Source organism: Ochotona princeps, chromosome 9 (assembly GCF_030435755.1).
Source record: "Ochotona princeps isolate mOchPri1 chromosome 9, mOchPri1.hap1, whole genome shotgun sequence".
In the NCBI taxonomy this organism is placed as follows: Eukaryota; Metazoa; Chordata; class Mammalia; order Lagomorpha; family Ochotonidae; genus Ochotona; species Ochotona princeps.
Window position 1 is genome coordinate 66,825,242 of NC_080840.1, and position 18,148 is coordinate 66,843,389.

Genomic DNA, 18,148 nt, shown 5'->3' on the forward strand with positions numbered 1-18,148 from the left:
ATGCTAAAGGCCCTTGTATAACACTGTGTAGTTTTCTTATATAAGTCATGCATGGTCTATGTTTTAAGTAATCACCAGATACTCATAATGAGTTGAAGGTAAGTGCTATGTAAATCATTATTGTCTTATATTGTTTGAGATATAACAACCAGGAAAGTATCAGCATATGTTCAATATAGATGCAGTCATTTATTCAAATACTCTCTACCCATGCATGATTAGTTCCATTGATACAGAATCCGTGGATACAAAAAGCCAATGGTACTTGTAAAGTAATACATTTCATGTTTTTAAAAATGTATTTATTTTTATTGGTGAGGCATACCTTCAGAGGGAATGAAACTCACAGAAAGAAAGGTCTTCCATCCACTAGTTTATGCCTGAGATGGCCTCAGATGGCTATAATAGCTAGGAACTGAGCTGATCTGAAGCCAAGAGAAGAAGCCTCTTCTGGATCTCCCAACAAGAATTCAGGAACCCAAGGCTTTCTTGACCATCCTCCACTGGTTTCCCAAGCCAGAAGCAGAGAGCTGCATCAGAAGAGCTGCTGCGACATGAACAGGTGTCCAAATGAGTTGCTAGCACTGCTATGTGTATGATTAGCCAGTTGAGCTATTGTGTGGGTCCCCACATTTAATAGCATTAAGATTTCCAAGAGTAAGCTAGTATGTTAACCCAGTAAGACTGTCATGTAGCTGAAAATTTTCTTCTACGAAAGGATGCAAATATATCTATTTATGTGAAAACTCTAGCTTGTTTAGCCAAAGTGTATATGTGTGTGTGTGTGTGTGTGTATCCACATGAGTACATGCTTGTGTATTTATAACCTAAGCAATTTCTGTGTAATGAAGATGTGAAAAGAAGAGAAATAAATGAAGGTTTTTCGAAGAGCCTCCTTTGCAAAATTTCTTAATGACCTGACAATTTTCGCTCTACTGAATCTCTGTGCCTTTCAGTTCAGACCTTCAAGTGTCTAGAAATAACCTATAGGACTAACTTGGAGTAGTTAACCACCCTGATTTAATCATCCCTGGGTGGTATGCCAGTGGCTTTGCAAACACTGAAAAATGCTGTTAATGCTGCAGAATAAAAACATTTGAATTGGAATGGGAAGATAGCTATGTTCTATATGTGTAAGTATAGAAGAGCATTTCCAATGTTTACTCTGTGTCTAATGCCTATGTGGAGAGGTTGTTCTCATTTCTTAAATAGAATCTTGCCTTTTTACCATTTTTTTTATATATCCAGTTAAGGTCTAAAAAAATCAAGATTTATTTTTAAATTATTAAAATCAGTTGCATGCCACAAAATCAAATTATTTTGACTTTGCTAACCCCCAAATTGGACCAGAGCTGCATAGCTACATCAAAATATCAGTGACATGATAAAACTGCACTGGATCTATATTAATCCAGCTATGCTAAGCATGTTCTTTTTTTTTTAACTAAATTGAGCTTCAACTAGTCAATACTGCAGTTTGGGGAGATACTTATTTTCTAACTATCATTACTGTAAATTCTTTTATCTAAATTTCTTTAACTTTTAAAAAATATTTATTTAGGTATCTGAAATGCAAAGTTATGAAGAGAAAAAAAGAGAAGCTGAGAGAGAACAAGAGTTTCATCTTTCGTCCACTGGTTTAGTCCCCAAATGACTGCAAAGACTAGACCTGTTGCATGCCAAAGCCAGGGTCCAGAAACTACGTTAGGGTCTCTGACATGAGCAGCAGGGGCAGAAACACTTAGAGCATCTTCTGCTACCTTATGAGGTATATTTGCAATGACTGGGTTGGAAGTGGTTTAGCCAGGACTTGAGCAGGGCCTCACAGAGAATACCCATGGTATCATGTTTAACCTCCCACACAACAAGGCAGCATCTCTAGAAGCTTCTGGCCACTCAAATATCAAGTCAAAATGACCTACCCAATTTTTTTCCTAATATAATGTTGCAATTAATCCCTCTTTTGCAACTGGATTCTTTTTTCATTCAATGATGCTGCTACTTGAAATCATCATCCTCCTGTAGTAATAAGTAACAACTTCTAAATTTTTTCCTATAAAATAAAATGGCAGTTTCCACTGGAAATGTTATTCTGTTCCTGTAACAGTTTGTCCTATCCGCATCTGGAGAGTTGTTTAAGAGCATTAAAACATTCTCTCTCTCTCTCTCTCCCCTCTCTCTCTCTCTCTTTCTCTCACCCCCCGTCTCTCTCTGTTCTGGCAAACATGAATAAATACACAGAAATATTCATCTGTTTTCTCCCTAGAACTTGAGATCAGCAGCGGCAATACAGTACATCGGTGGGCTTTTTCTATGTTTAAACTGGCCTAGTTCATCAATTATTTACAATCATGATATTTTTCCTAACAAACAGAGAAGCATTTCAATATTAAAGACAATAAATGCTCCTTTCTGCTCATAGATCTGTGGGTTAGCTGAGTGGTTTGGCCCGTAAGAGCTTGAGGAGACTTTTCTTGCACTTGCTCATGGATCCAGAGGTGGGTGAGCCGGATGCTACCCATTCCAAAATGGAATTAAGTGTATTATTACACTGTTTTCCATAAGTATATCACATTAATCTAACAGGCTCACCCAGACATAATCTCATGAAGAAAACAAGGAATGAAGGTACATGAAAATGTGCAACCACTATTCCCAACCTCCATTTGGATCATTTGTGACTATCACATTGACCTTGCTTTTATCACCCAAAATGCAAAGTATCCACAAGCCTTTCAAAAGTACAGATTGTCAGATGAACAATTTTATCAAAAATAAGCAGGGAAATTGGCACCATAAGAACAGAAAAATGTGTATAAAGACTGCAAATACATAAAAAGCATTATATTTTCATCAGGAAAGGCAGAAGATGATGGCCTGCCACCCATGTTAAGAAACCTAAATGGAGTTCCTAGCTCCCGGCTACAGTCCAGCGCGGAAATGGTTGCTGTTGCGGCCATGGGGGTGTGAACAAGAGGATGGAACAACACACTCTCAGTTTCTTTCTCTGTCCTTTGTTTTTTCTGCAAATAAATAAACAAATTTTTGAAAAGCAAACTAATTGATCCAGATAATCATTAACATTTGAAGTGTTTAATCAAAATATATTCTAGATTTAGAACATTTTATACTTTTCTACATTCACACCATATGTAGATGTTAAACACATATAATGCATATATTACATATATATATTTCTCAAAGTCAGAAACATAAGTATCACATAATATTGGATCCAATAGAAAGATTATAAAGTGTAAAAAATGGTTAATTTTTTAGAGGATGTAAATTCAGTAAAGACAACATTTGTGATTAATAACAAAATATCAGATCATCCACATACTGCTTTCTATTTTCTCTGTTTTATTCAAACTTCTATGTAAGAGAAAATATGTTTATCTTTTTTATTCCATCTGACTTTTTTAACTTAACACAGTTTCTAGTGTATTGCTTTACTTTTTCATAGCATGTGTAAAATCTCTGCATCTGTTACAGATTTGATTCAGATTTGATAATCTAATATATGCTATAATTTTAGACCTCATAAGATATTAAAACAACTATATTGTCTTTAATACAACACAGCGATGTTTTATAATTAACAATTGAAGCACAGCATCACATAATTTGTAAATGAGAAAGTTATATTTGTCTAATATTTCTGTTGATTTAATAACTTTAGTATTTATATTTGCATAAATTTTATTTAATAAATTAAATATTTATAAAATATGTATCTTTATATAATGAAAAATGACACCCAAGTTAATCAGTGTTTGGGTAATCTAATACAGACATCTGCTCAGATTTAAACTGATGTACAGATAATATCTCAAAACCAAAAAAAAACCAGTAATTGACAATATTCAAGGAAACATTTTTCTAAATGTTCTAGATTTCAAATTAATGCATATGAAAAAACAAAATATTTCAATTTGTGGCATGATAGCTTAATGTGAGTCATACAAATTAACAGGACAAAAAACTAACTTGCTCTAAGTCCGACTTGGGGAATGGTCTGAGAGAAGTTCTTTGGAAATGATATCTCTAATAAAGCTTGGTGTTACACATTAGAAGGAAAGGCAAGGAGTAAATCCCAGGTAATAAACTAGCTATCCATTGCTGCAGTCTTGCTCAATAGAATTCCATGCACTAAAGGATCACCAGGCATACATCGCTTCAGAAAGCTTATATGACTAAGGAGTAGAATTGCAATTTTACAAATGCATCTAAATCGAAATTATCACTTGTCTTCAGTGGTTTTCAAATAGAGCAGCTTCTCTAAGCATTTGTTAATCAATTGAATTAGAAATTACACTCTCAAACCAGGTTCGACTGCTCAGTACCGAAATCCTTGCCTTGCACGTGCTGAGATCCCATATGGGCACCGATTTGTGTCCCAGTTTTTTCACTTCTCTTCCAGCTCCCTGCTTGTGGCCTGGGAAAGCAGTAGAGAATGACTGAAAGCCTTGGGACCCTGCAGCTGTTTGGGAGACCCAGAAGAAACTCCTGGCTCCTGACTTCACATCGGCTCAACGTTGCAACCACCGGGAAGTCAATCAGCAGATGGAAATTCTTTCTGTCTGCCTCTCTGCTTCCCCATAAAAACAAATAAATATTGAAGAAAGAAAGAGAGAAAGAGAAAGGAGGAAAGGAAGGAAGGAAGGAATAAATTACACTCCAAGCTCAGTCTACTTCTTTGACTTGGGAAAATTAAGTTAAAACAGTAGTCAACATAAGTTTATTGTTGTTGTTGATGATAATGTACTCCTTAATTTTTCTGTTATTAGTTATGTTAATCCGATAGGAAATTGTTGGCAATGTTTACGAAATGCCATGGAAGCTGAAGCCACTACGGTTAAAACACAACTCTGGAACTTAAGCAGCTGCATAAATATTAAATCTGGTTTGGCTGGATCAAAAATACTAGAGCTAGTGAGTGAAGCCTTATTGCCCTGTTCTCATTGTCCGGCTACACTGTGATGAAGCCTGAGACTCTTTTAAACATGACTGTAATGATAATAATTCTTGAATATTACATTTTAAATGAAGTTGAAGAGATAAATTGTGCTGTTTTTTACCTCTTAAACTATCATGCAGTAGCACTTGGTCTTGGTCTAATTCAACTCCAAATCTATGCCCCAAGTGAGGAATGTTTACTTATTTGATAGCACACAGAGCAGCGCATGGCAGAAGTGATGGGAAGCCAGAAAAGAAGTGAGCTGACTTCATTGTTGTTTTTGGATTTATGAATTAAAATGTATTTCAAATGTTTTTCGAACAAGCAGTGTCCATATGCTCAGTGGTCTCACTGCAACTTGCAGGAAAAGATAAAGGGCACAATGCTGAAACAAATCATTCCAACTAAAGCCGGCCACATGTCAACCCATAATGGTTAATCTAGAAAGGAGATATAATTCAAACATACCAAATGTTTGGTGGAGTTTTCACTTTTCTTTATATTTAAAATATGATATTTCATTCTGATATCTGAAGAACATTTCAAATAACCTTAAAATCAAACCCCTTGTTGGTATTGCTTTAACCTCAAAAGGTTTACTTCACAAAGTAAGACCTATGCACAGTATTTATAGCATTGATGATCTTCAGACCTCAACAAACAATTATATGCGTTTTACCTCCTGCATTTAAGGGAGAATTAGTACTATTAGTCCTTCTGTGTCTGGTTTATTTTATTCAGCTTGATACTCTACAGCTGTATCCATTTTGCTGCAAATGGCATAATTTTCTTTATCCATTGATTTGATAATGGACATTTTGCTTGATTCCATATTTTGGCTACTGTGACCAAAACGCCACATCTCTACAGAATACCAGCCATGACTGGACCAGGCAAAAATTAGGATCCAGGAGTTCCATCCAGATTTCCCACTTAAGTGGCAGAGATCCAAGAACTCCACAGGGAGTTAGCAGGAAATCGGATCACAGACAAAGTAGCAGAAACTCAAATCAACAGCCTGATATGAGATTTCAGTATCCCAAGCCACAGCTTAATATGCCAAGATACAATGTCTGCCCCATGGAGAGACTTTCATGATGACATCAAGATGAGAAGCATTCAGCTCTGTTATATCCCCTGAACTATGCAGAAAAATCCAGTGTTTTTCTGTTACCTCACTGGGGCCTTGTACCTCCTCATTACCAGCTCCCAACTTCCTGTCACTGTGTCCCTGAGCATGATCCTCTTGATTCGGCTCCTACTTCAATTGTTTTAGCTTTCACTCCCATGACAACGAACAAACGGGATATTTGTCTTTCTGTGTGTAGCTTATTTCAGTTAGTACAATGTTCTCCAGTTCCTTCATGTTGTTGCAAATGACAGAATTTCTTTTTAAGACTGTATCATATTTTATGTATGTGTATATAACACATTTTCATTGATAGAAATTTATATCAATTCTGTATCTCATCTAACGTGAATAAACATCGTCATGATGTAATGATTTAAAATCTTCCAAAAAAGACACAAAAGTGAGATTCCTGGATCAATTTAAAATCCTGTGTTTGATTTGTTTAAAGAACTTCTATTCGGTTTTTCATGACTGGGCTATTTTTTATTTTGACCAAAAGTGTTCCCAAGTAACTTTTTTCCTGCTTTGTCACATGTAGTTACTTTTCTCTTTCCCATAACTTTTATATAAAAATCTAAATCTTTCACCACAGAGAGGAACAAGTTTGAGAATAAAGGAGAGATTTATCGGAAGATATCTATGCCCTATTCTCTCTTATTCTTTCCTTTGATCTTACTCATGTCAGCATAAGTCAATAACTTTCCTCCAGCCTGCATAGCCGTATACCGAAATTTTATTTCATTTTTTAAGCTCTTACATTCTTGTAGTACATTGTAGAGCCAATATAATTGAGAATCCCTTATTCCTTTTTCAATGTTTTAAACTTTATTTTTAATATGTTTACATGGTTGAGATGTATGCATGCCTCTGTGATTCTCTGATTAGGGTGGGGAGGGTCAAGTATAGAGGAAAGTGCATGGGACACAACTTTTCTTTCTTTCTTTCTTTCTTTCTTTCTTTCTTTCTTTCTTTCTTTCTTTCTTTCTTTCATCTTTTTTAACTTGTCAACTGGGAAGGAAGCAGAGAGGCTCACTCCTTGATATCAAAATACCAAAACACCTGGGGATAGGGTATCGACATTTATTTGATGATCCCTTAGAGAACCCAATGTAGGGAACAGTGCTTTAAAAAGGTGTTCTTTGAATGGTCTCAAAATCCCCAAGATGTTTTGTTTTCATTACTCTAGGACTGAGAAAATCTTTCCTAGGCCTACTGGTCGACGAAGTCCACCTTAGTGCATTTCTAGGCCCAGGATCCTGCTGAGTCCAATCTTTTCTGCTTTCTGCCCTCTGATGATATAGTTGATGTTCCCTACTGGCCTAGATGAGCTAGATGTTTTGTCCGCTGTGTGCTCTGTGCATTCTGTCGACTGAGCAGGCATCAGCAACTGAGGAGGACCAGTCCTGACACATGTACTCCAAGGTCAGACTTCACATCTTGTTGTTTTTTCTGTGGCCATGGTCTGAATCCAAAAGTTCAGTCAGGAAGTCCTCCAAGAAACTTTGCTGGGATAACCTCAGACTGGCTCTTTATGTGCACCAGGCAGTGCACGTAGGGTCAAGTGCAGTCTGTTACCTGCACCAGCCAACACACATACTAATGGATTTGGTTTGGTCAGTTTCACCCCAGTCCCATATCTCACATGAACCAACAAGTACCATCCTTCAGCCCAGCCAGCCCACCACAGATCCAGTCCTCACTCATACCAGCCGGTGCCATAATCTAGTTGGGGCGACCCACACAAAACCTCGCCAGGCTTGCCCCCAAGCGAGATTTTTGCACATGTCAACAACTGCAACAGCCTAGCCAAGCACAGCCCGCATTTCTTCTGGCTCTCGTGCATACACTCAGGAGCTTTGACCTAGCTCAGACAGCCCCAAACCTAGACTCAGCCCTCAATTTTGCCAATAAGTGCCACCGCCTTATCCAACCTGTTCTGCCCCCAGCCCTGGTTCTTGTGTTCAAGAGCAATGGGTATAGCCTAGCAGAGGAGTGTTCCCAGTTCCCCTTTCAGACATGCTTCCAGCACCTGCCAGAGGTTATTGCAGCTCAGTCTGACATGACTTATACCCAGTTGCCAGCTAGGGTCCAATCCTCGACCCAGTCCAGCCAAATTTGCCCCCATATCAGCCCATCCCCAGTTCCACCTCTCAAGCTCACCAGTGGAAGCAACAGCTCAGCAGTCCCTGAAGTTCCCCTAACTGGCCCACTCCCACCCCATGTCTTGCAAGTACCATTGCCATCAGGTGCTAAGGCCCAGTCTGAGATGGCTTCTCTCAGTCTTGAAATTCACCATCAGGTGTCATGGCCTGATCAACCCAACTTACATCCAACACCAGCTCTTACTGGCAGATATGGAAGTCTAGTCCAGTCTGGTCCACGTGCAGCCCTCATGTGAACTGACAAGTGTTTTGGTTCAACCTGGCCTACACCCCATGCTGGTTCTAATTAATGCTGGTATATGCTATGGACCGGCACAACCAAACCTGCCATCATACCTGACTCATACATGTGCCAATGATGCTGTAACCCAGTCTGTTCTAGCCTGTCCCCAACCCTGGCTCTTGTGCTCACCAGTGAGATCTGTACCTAACACAGGAGCTCCCAAACTCCTCCAACCATGTCTGTTCCTAGCAATGGGTCTTGTGTGTGATTTCAAGCACTGCTTCCCGGACTGACATGGCTGGCACCAGTCCTGATACTCACTGGCAGATACTGTGGTCTAGCCTGACTGGCTGGCATATATCTGGCTCTCATTGATGGGTGCTACAGCCTAGTCCAGTTTGGCCCATACCCAGATCCAGTTCTCAAGTGACCCAGCAGGTACCGTGGCCTAGCTTGGCCTACCACACCCCCCAAAATGGCCTTTTCAATCACCAGCATATTCAAGAACCCAGCCCACATGCATGCCAATGAGTGCTATAGACTTACCAAGTTGGTCCACCCATAGTTCCAGCACTCACATTCACCACTGGGAGCTATAGCTCAGCTGAATAGTCCCATTTCCAGTCAGGCCCATTTCCAGCCCTAGGTCTTACACATGCTTTCAGGTGCTTCAACCCATACTGGCATGGCCAACTCATTATCTCAGCTCTCACTGACAGTGTTGCAGCCAGCCTCTCCAGGCACAGCCCATACCATGTCCTGGCTCGCATGCTTGCCAGCAGGTGCTGGCCCAAGGTCCCCAAGCAGGCCTGCTCTCAGCCCCAGATCTCAAGCATGCCTGTGAAGGCAATGGCCCTACTTGAAATGGTCTGGCCTCATGTCCATACTTCGCATATACAGACAGGTGCAGCAGTTTAGCCCCACATGGTCTTCTCCCAGCCCCAGTTCCCACAAGTGTCAGGTGAGTTTCTATCAGATGGGTTCTATGATCCAGCCTGGCTTGGCCCATCATCACACCCAGATCTCCATGTAAATCGATGGGTGTTGCAGTCCCATAGAGGTGAACCCACAATTTCCCTATTGAAATTGCAGCCAGATCCAATCCTCTCATGTTCTGATTGGTGCTGTAACCCAACCTAATGCAGTCTACCCCATGCTCTAACACTCATGGGGAGGTACTGTGGTCTGGCCCAGCCAGGCATGCCCCCACAGCCTCAGCTTTCTGAGCACCAGCAAATGGCAGGTGATGTTTTTTATTCCAACTCAGGTATCCCATGGTGGGTGGGTGCCTTGGCATAACCCAGACTTGCCCTCTGGTTTCCCCTCTTTAAATCACTCTGTCTCAGCTCCCTCACTTACCTATGGGTGCAGTGGGCTGGTCCATGGAAAACCCCAGAAATCATTACTTTCCTGTCAAACATGTCCTCAGTTGCTCTGACTCCAAATGTTCCCAGACCACTTTCTTGGGCAATCTGTAGCACCCACATGTGGGGATTGGGTGGCATTTCTTGGCCTGAATTTTCATGTCTTCCTTACTTATCTTTAAAAGTAGGGGGTAAAAAAAGCAAATATGACACACTGATATGACATTTGCTTAGGTACAAGGCAAAGTATCCCTTTGTTAACAGCTGGGGATGTTTTTTCAATTTTTCATAGATTTTGTAATGTGCAGTTTGGGGACAATAGACTCAAAAACTTCTTTTGAAAGATCTGTTTATTTTTGTTGGAAAGATCTACTGAGAGAGGGAACAAGAGAGAAAGAGCTTCGATCCACTGGTTCACTCCCCAAGTGGCCACAATGACCATAGCTGAAGGGATCCAAAGCCAGGAGACAGCAGCTTCTTCCAGGTCTGCCAAACTGGTGCAGCTTGTAAGGCTTTGGCCCATCCTGCACTGCTTTCCCAAACTATAAGCAAGGAACAGGATGGAGAATTGAGCAGGCGGGACATGTTCTGGTGCTCATATGAGACCCAAGCACAAAAAAGGGAAGGTTTAGCTGATCAAGCCATTGCGCCAGGTCCAAGATTTAGAGTCTTAAGATGAATCCAGTCGCCCAGTGTGATAGCGTAGCAGCTAAAGCCCTTGCCTTGAATGCACTGGCATCCCATACAGTCACCGGTTCTAATCCGGGCAGCCCCGTTTCATATCCAGCTCCCTGCTTGTGGCCTGGGAAAGTACAGTCCAGAATGGCCCAAAGCCTGGGACCATGCACCCACATGAGAGATCAGGAAGAAGTTCTTGGCTCCTGGCTTCGGATTGCCTCAGCCCCAGCCCTTGCGGCTGCTTGGGGAGTGAACCATTGGATGGAAGATCCTCTCTGTCTCTCCTCCTCTCTGTGTATCTGCCTTTCCAATAAAAATGAATAAATCTTTTTAAAAAAGATGACTCATATCACCTGTATAATTTAACAACATTTATACTTATCTGAATAGTAAAGAGTATAAGAATCCCTTCACTCAGGATCTGTAAGGTAATATACAAAATACTTGACACACAATAACTAGGTGTTCAACCACCTGCTGTATGCATTTATCCATCAGTTCTCTTGCAATTTGCTAGTTGTAAACCTTAATCCTCGGGGCACGTTTCACCAACCATCATCCTAGTCAATAACCCAAAGAGCAAGTTGGAACAGAGAGTTACAACTGGGAGGAATAAGCGTTTTTTCTCATGCTCTGTTCAAGAAATATTTTGTGAATCATTTTTCTATGATATATATTCAAAATACATTTTATGGTGTGCTTTATTTAAAAATTAGAGTTACAGAGAGATAAACTGCTCTTTCATCAGCTTGCTCACTCTCCGTGTGTCCAGAACTGGTGTCCCAGGCCAAAGCAGCAGCCAGGAGTTCGGTGTTTTCACATGTGGGTTGCAGGGGTTCAGCTATTTGGGCCATCTTCTGCTCCTTTCTTGGCTACATTGGCACAGATATGGAACTAAAGCAAAGCAGGTGGGATTCCCACTGGCACCCCTATTGGATGGAAGCACAGGAAGTGATTTAACCAGCTCTTCCACAATGCATACCCCAATAATCCAGATCTTGAGTTCAACAGTTCAATATCCTTTTTATACAGAAGCCCAGTCATCCCATCACTTATCAAACAAGCTGGCTGGCATTTAGTTTCTTTGCCTGTTATTCAAGGTCATAAAATTGTGCATTATGTATGTTACAATACCAAATTAAGACTTTTTCAATGTAAATATAGAATACCAAATATATTAGACTATCCCCTGATGCATGCTTTTAAGGAGAAAAGGGCTATGGAAATATATATTAACAATTTCTAGTTGTATCATTTTTGTGAGTTGATCCAATATCACAGAAATGAATGTTTCCAAGAAGTACCTGAACTTCTAAATCGCATTAGGCTGGCTGAACTTACATAGATAATTCTATGAAAAATTCAATTTTGACAACTTACATGAAACATCTGCCTATAAAAATCTGAGTAATTTAATCGTTAGTCCTGTATGTTGAGAAAAGAAAGATATGTTCTGGGGAACATATGTGTAGAATACAGTTTTTATTGGACTTCTGACAGTATCAAAAAGCAGCCAGTACTGTCAACAATCATTCCTCCTGTGGGCCATTTATCTTTGCACACTTACTTCAAAACAACCTGTAAATAGGCATTTACTGTTATTGACTTCTGAAAATTATTTTTCTCACAACCAAAATGCACACCAGGAAAGTAAACTTAACATGAAAGGAGTCAAAGCTTCAAAATTCCTATAGCTAAACACTGTAATTTAGATGCTGTGGGAGAATTATGACGAATTCTGTTCTCTATTCAATAATTTTAATTTGGAGAAAATAATGGTTAATTAAACTTCCACAACTAATTATAAATAGTTTTTCAAGAGAGATTGGATGTCTATGACCTTTTCATTAACATCTGAAAACTATCCCTCTAAATAAATATGTCACCTAAGCTGCCTGAGACTCATTTCAAGCCTTCTTTACACTTTCTATAAGCATTTAAGTAACACCCTGAAATAGTTATAAATTGAATACAGCATGACCCAAATAGAAGATATAGTCTTTACTCAGTCATCAACGGAATTTACACATTAATAATAAAGTTTATAGAGCATTTTATTAAATACATTAAAACTTGCATCAGCAAAATGCATTAAATGTGTGTATAAATCAGACAAAATGCTAAGCCTTTGAATATAGTTATATGATAAACACTCTATTAATAGGAAATGGAACTGAATAGCTGCATAAATTAATCAAGGATAGCTTACTGCTGGGACCGAGGCTCGTATCTGAACTAATAAGATTTGGCAAAGAATTATGTTAGTGGATTCCTAGAATAAACAGCGGTGGGAAAGATTCCATGACCTCAGCATTGATCTGCCTGCTGACGCTGTACAGAGGACAAGGTTAGAGAATGAGGGTTAAAATAATATATGGTTCTACAATGTCATTTTAATACTGCCAACAGTGTAAAGTAGCTTAGTATGAGATTAGCCAGTCTTGAAGTAGTAATTCTTAAATATCTATGTCAAGTTGACTTCAAATATCTTTTTTGGAACACTATGAATAAACTGTAGAAAATCAAATATTGAATATTTTCACATTGCTCATGTTATCCACAATTCAATAAAGAGTACAAGCAATTGAAATCAGAAAAAAATTACTATGCTCTTTTAGAATACTTTTGTATAAATGATTACATTTTAAATATGTCTGCTTAGGCTGTTAAAAGTAGCCTACTGGCTAAAGTCCTAATTTTGCATGTGCCGGGATCCCATATGGATACCAGTTCATATCCTGGCTACTCCACTTCCCATCTTCCCATCCTGCTTGTGGTTCGAGGATGGTCCAAGGCCTTGCAACCCTGCACACATGGGAGACCTGCAGAAATCTCCTGCCTCCTGGCTTCTCTTTGGATCTGCTCAGCACAGGTTGCTGCAGCCACTTGTGGAGTGAACCAGCAAAGGAAGATCTTTCCCTCTGTCTCTCCTTCTCTCTGTAGACTGCCTTTCCAAAAATGGAAACAATTCAAAATATTTTCTAAGATAATAAATAATAACAAATGACCTAAATGGTTCCTACGGTTTCATAGTAAAGTTTCCTATCTCAAAAACAAATAAAACAAAACAAAATACAGCTTTATGTAAGACAATGATACTGAAAAATGCAAAATAATCTTTTTTTTTTTTTTTTGCTCAACTTAGTGCAAAAGCCACAAGGACTTCCCTTGTATCTGGAATAGCATGTTTTTTCCCATTGGGACACCTGGAATTATCTCTAGTAATTAGCCCCTCGTAATGGTACTCTTAAATTAACCTAATAATCAACAATCCTGCAACTTTCTGGTCTCACAACCTCTTTTTTCACAAAGGTGAGTAATTAGTAACTATTTAATCCTGTTTCTCTATAAATTGAAAGTAACCCAACTATTTTCCAATCTTTTCATCAACAGCACATTTGAGCTATGCATTTCACAGCGACCTACATTTGTGAGTGTAGCGGGTCTTTTAACCTTCTGTGATACACTATTTCATCTGATTTGGCTTGTTAAGCAAGCTGATCACATATCCCAGTATGCCCAGAACAGATTTGATCACACCTGCTAACCTGCCTAAATTTTAATACAACTCAAATTTGAATACAAATGTGCTTAGCCAACATACTGTTGAATTGCATGTTTAGAAAATATTATTCCATTCTATAGCTGCAAATGTATGGCTCAAAATTATAGTTATTTTTTTATTAATTATTTTGCATTATGTGATAGGCTCTGGGAATCTCCCCACCCCTCCCCATGCCCTTCCCCTATGGTGGATTCCTCCACCTTGTTGCAGTATTACAGTTCAAAATTAATCAAGATTCTTTCTTTGCAATCATATACCAAGCATAGATAGTTATTTATTTTTAATGTTTAGTTATTTATTTTAATGTCTAGTTATTTATTTTTAGCATTTGCATACTAAATGCTTTTACTAGTAAAAAAGACAGTAAAATAAATGCTCTAACTAATAAAATGCTTTTCTCATGTTACCTATGCATTAATTTATCTACTATGGAGTATAAATATAAAAGATCCTCTAGATCAATTCCAGCGTCAGAAGTTTGGATATGCTCTAAAAAGACTGCACTATTTATGATTAAAGCTTAGGCTTAGTGAGAAACTGATATGTTGCAGCAATGCTTGATGAGAGATGCATCACTAGACAGTTTGCATTCTGTTGTATCATTTGGTCATTGATATTTAAAGCACTGTAATTGTCTTAATTTTTAAGATGAGAAAAATCAGGGCTAAGAAAGATTAGATAAATTTCCAGACATAAAATAACTAGGTAGATTGCTATATTGGCATTCAAAATTATCCAAATAGCATGCAAATTCAAAGTGCACCTGTATTTAAGTAGCATGGTGCTTCTACTCCATTAACATGCTACAATAAATACAATATCTAAGCTCATTAGAATAATAAGGAAAATAAATAAAAATAGATTATTAAAAATAGATAAAAAGCATCCTCTATTGTTCTCCTGTTTTTTCCTTTTATGTATTTATTTGAAATCCAGAACTACAAAAAGGAAAGAGTGACAGAGAGAGAGAGAGAGACAGAGAGAGCACTTTTCCATCCACTGATTCACTCCCCAAATGCCAACAACTAGAGCAGGCCAAATCCAGGAGCCAGGATTCATGTTTCCCAGAGCTTGCTGGACCCTAAGCATTGGGCCATCCTTCACCGTGTTCCTATGCATAGCAGCAGCAACTGGGTAGGAAGTAGAACAGTTCTAGTCAACATCAATACCCATATGAGAGGCCGGAATGGAAGACAATGGCTTCATATTGTATGTCACAATGCCAGGTCTTCTTCAGTGTGAAAACTTTAAAAGTACACACACAAGGTCAATACAATTATGAAAAATGTTATTTTTCTTTCCCTAACCAATGTTTTTTTCATGTTATACCTTCATAATTTTCATAGATATTGCAATATTAATTGCTAGTTCTTTCCCTTGCATGCTTTGACTTCACTGAATTTGTAGAAATTAAAATGTTGTATTGTATTCAAATCTCTCACATTAAAAAAAGCAAGAGACCAGTGTTAAGTCACAACCATTTAAGCCTATTGAATTGCATTCCATATTGGCATGCAGATTGGAGTTCCAACTTCTATTATAAGCACAACTCCTAGCTAATGTGCCTGGGAATTCAATGGAAGATAGCCTCAGTGGGTGTGCCTCTGAAACTAACATGACAGACACAGATGGAGTTCTTGACTGGGCTTTGACCTTTCCCAGCCAGTCAGCCCCAGAGGTTGTAGCCATTTAAGGAATGAACACATGGATGAAAGAATCCTTCTCTTGCCCACTCTCTACGTTTCTTTCTCTCTCTCTCTGTCTCTCAATATCTTTATCCTAATCCATCTCCCTATCACTATTATCTGTATCACTTTGCCTTACAGGTACATACATAAATACTTAAATAAATGAATCTTTAAAGATAAAACAGAAGTACATGAAAACATGCCTCATTTCACATCTTCTTCCTTCTCCAACTTTCACTTCCTTCTTTTGCTGTTTTTTCATCACTGTTTTTAACCCCATGAACTTAAAAAGATTATTTCACTGTATGGATTTTTTCATATTTCATTAATATTACAAACAGCGCTAGCACGACATTGTCATCCTTCCCTCCATGACAGCCTATCTTGGTGAGGTCATCAATGTCTTCCGCATTACTAAATATCAAATATATTTTATATTCTTGTTGAGAAACCCTCAATGGCTTCTTACATTGTCAATAACAACATTCACTAACCATTCATGAAGACACACTCATTTTTTGAAGACACACTCATTTTTAATGATTTATTTGTTTTTATTAGGTAGACTCACATAGAGTAGGAGATACAGAAACAAAGATCTTCCATCTGGTAATTCACTCCCCAGTTGGACTCAGTGGCAGGAGCAGAGTCATTTAAAACCAGGAAGGAGGAGCCTTTTTCGGGTCTCCCAAATGGCTGTAGGGGCTCAAGTACTCGGCCCATCCTCCACTGTTTTCTCAGATCATAAACATGGAGCTGGATAAACATGGAACATCTGGGACAGAAACTGGTGCCCATATGGGATGCTGGCACTTGAAGGCGAAGAATTAGCCTGTTTTGCCAAGGCATTGGCCCCTCATTTTTCTTTTTCTCTTCTCTTCTCTTCTCTGCTCTCCTCTCCTCTCATTTCCTCTCTTCCTTCCTCCCTCCCTTTCTTCCTTCTTCCCTTCCTTTCATTTAATTTTGTTTCAAAGAGACAGAGAACTGCAACGAGAAAGGCAGAGAGATATTTCCATTACCTATGCTTCAAGCAGCCAGGGCTTAGACAGGTGAAAGTCACAAAATGAGAATTCCACCCAGGTCTGCGATGTGGATGGCACAAGTATTTAAGCCATGATCTGCTCTTTCCCAGAATGCACGTTAGCTGGTGTCTGGATTGAATGTCTAGTAGCCAGAGATAGAATCACGTACTCCTGCATGGAATTTGAGTATTCCAAGTAGCAAATTAAACCATTGTACCTAGTATCTGTCCCAATATTACTGGGTGTTTTCCTAGCTCCCAGGAAGTGGATTTCCTCATCTCTTACATGTCTTTCTTCCACTTACTGATATTAATGATAATTGTTCAAGTCTTAGCACTGAAGCCCTTTCCCAATCATTGTGGCTCAAGAAGAATCAAAACATAATCACAGTTCATTCCTTTACATCTCAACCTTTCATACCAAAAATGGATTTTTGTATCTTTTGTAGAATATTCTTAAAAGAGTTCTGGTTCAACATGCCCCAGTCAGAACTCATGTTTTCCCTTCTCCCCAACATCAATTCAGCCAACCTTCCAGATGCAAAAAGGTTAAGGAATCATTCTTGCCAATGACATCCCTCAGTGTCTAACCTATTATCACATTTTCTTGATTTCACTTTCTAAATAATTCCTGAAGATTTATTTCTGTAATAAGCCATCCAATACTATACCGCTTTTGCCCAGTATCTTTCATAAATCTTTTTTAAAAAATAGGTTTAAATGCTGCCTAATGGTGTCTCATTCCATTGAGGAAAGAAGTAGCTGGACCTCTGGTTCTGCTTCCTAAGCATGCTCAGAACTGTTGCCCTCCACTTTGACAGTCTGAGATAGGAAGCAAGTTAGGTGCATTCCAGCTTAGGTACAGCAAATAATTCCTTAATTTATAACTTGAGGATAAGAAATTAAACGTGTTGGTTAACAGAAAAGGGACTTCTATACTCACTCTTCCCATGCACCTTTGCTCAGGTTTAAAAATATGGAGAAACTTCCATGATTGGCCTACTTAGCATATGTACTTTCCATATTAGTACATTGGTAGCTCCTGAAGATTTACCGAGATCTGTTTCAAAGCATGCATGCTTTATTCTGCTGATGTGCATCCAGGTTAGTTACTATCCAGTAACTTGACCCCTAGACTGCCACCACTTTCAAGTTAGGCTTGCAGCAATCAAGAACTACAAGGATTGAGCATATCACACTGTCAGAATAGCACTGAGGAATTCAAGCTCCTGATTCATATGAACCCAAACTATATTTTTTCATGCAATTTAATACATAATTTTTTTTCCTTTGAGAAGTAATCCTTTTACTCTCTTGCCACACAGAAGAGACAGATACGAAAGAATGGTTTGTAG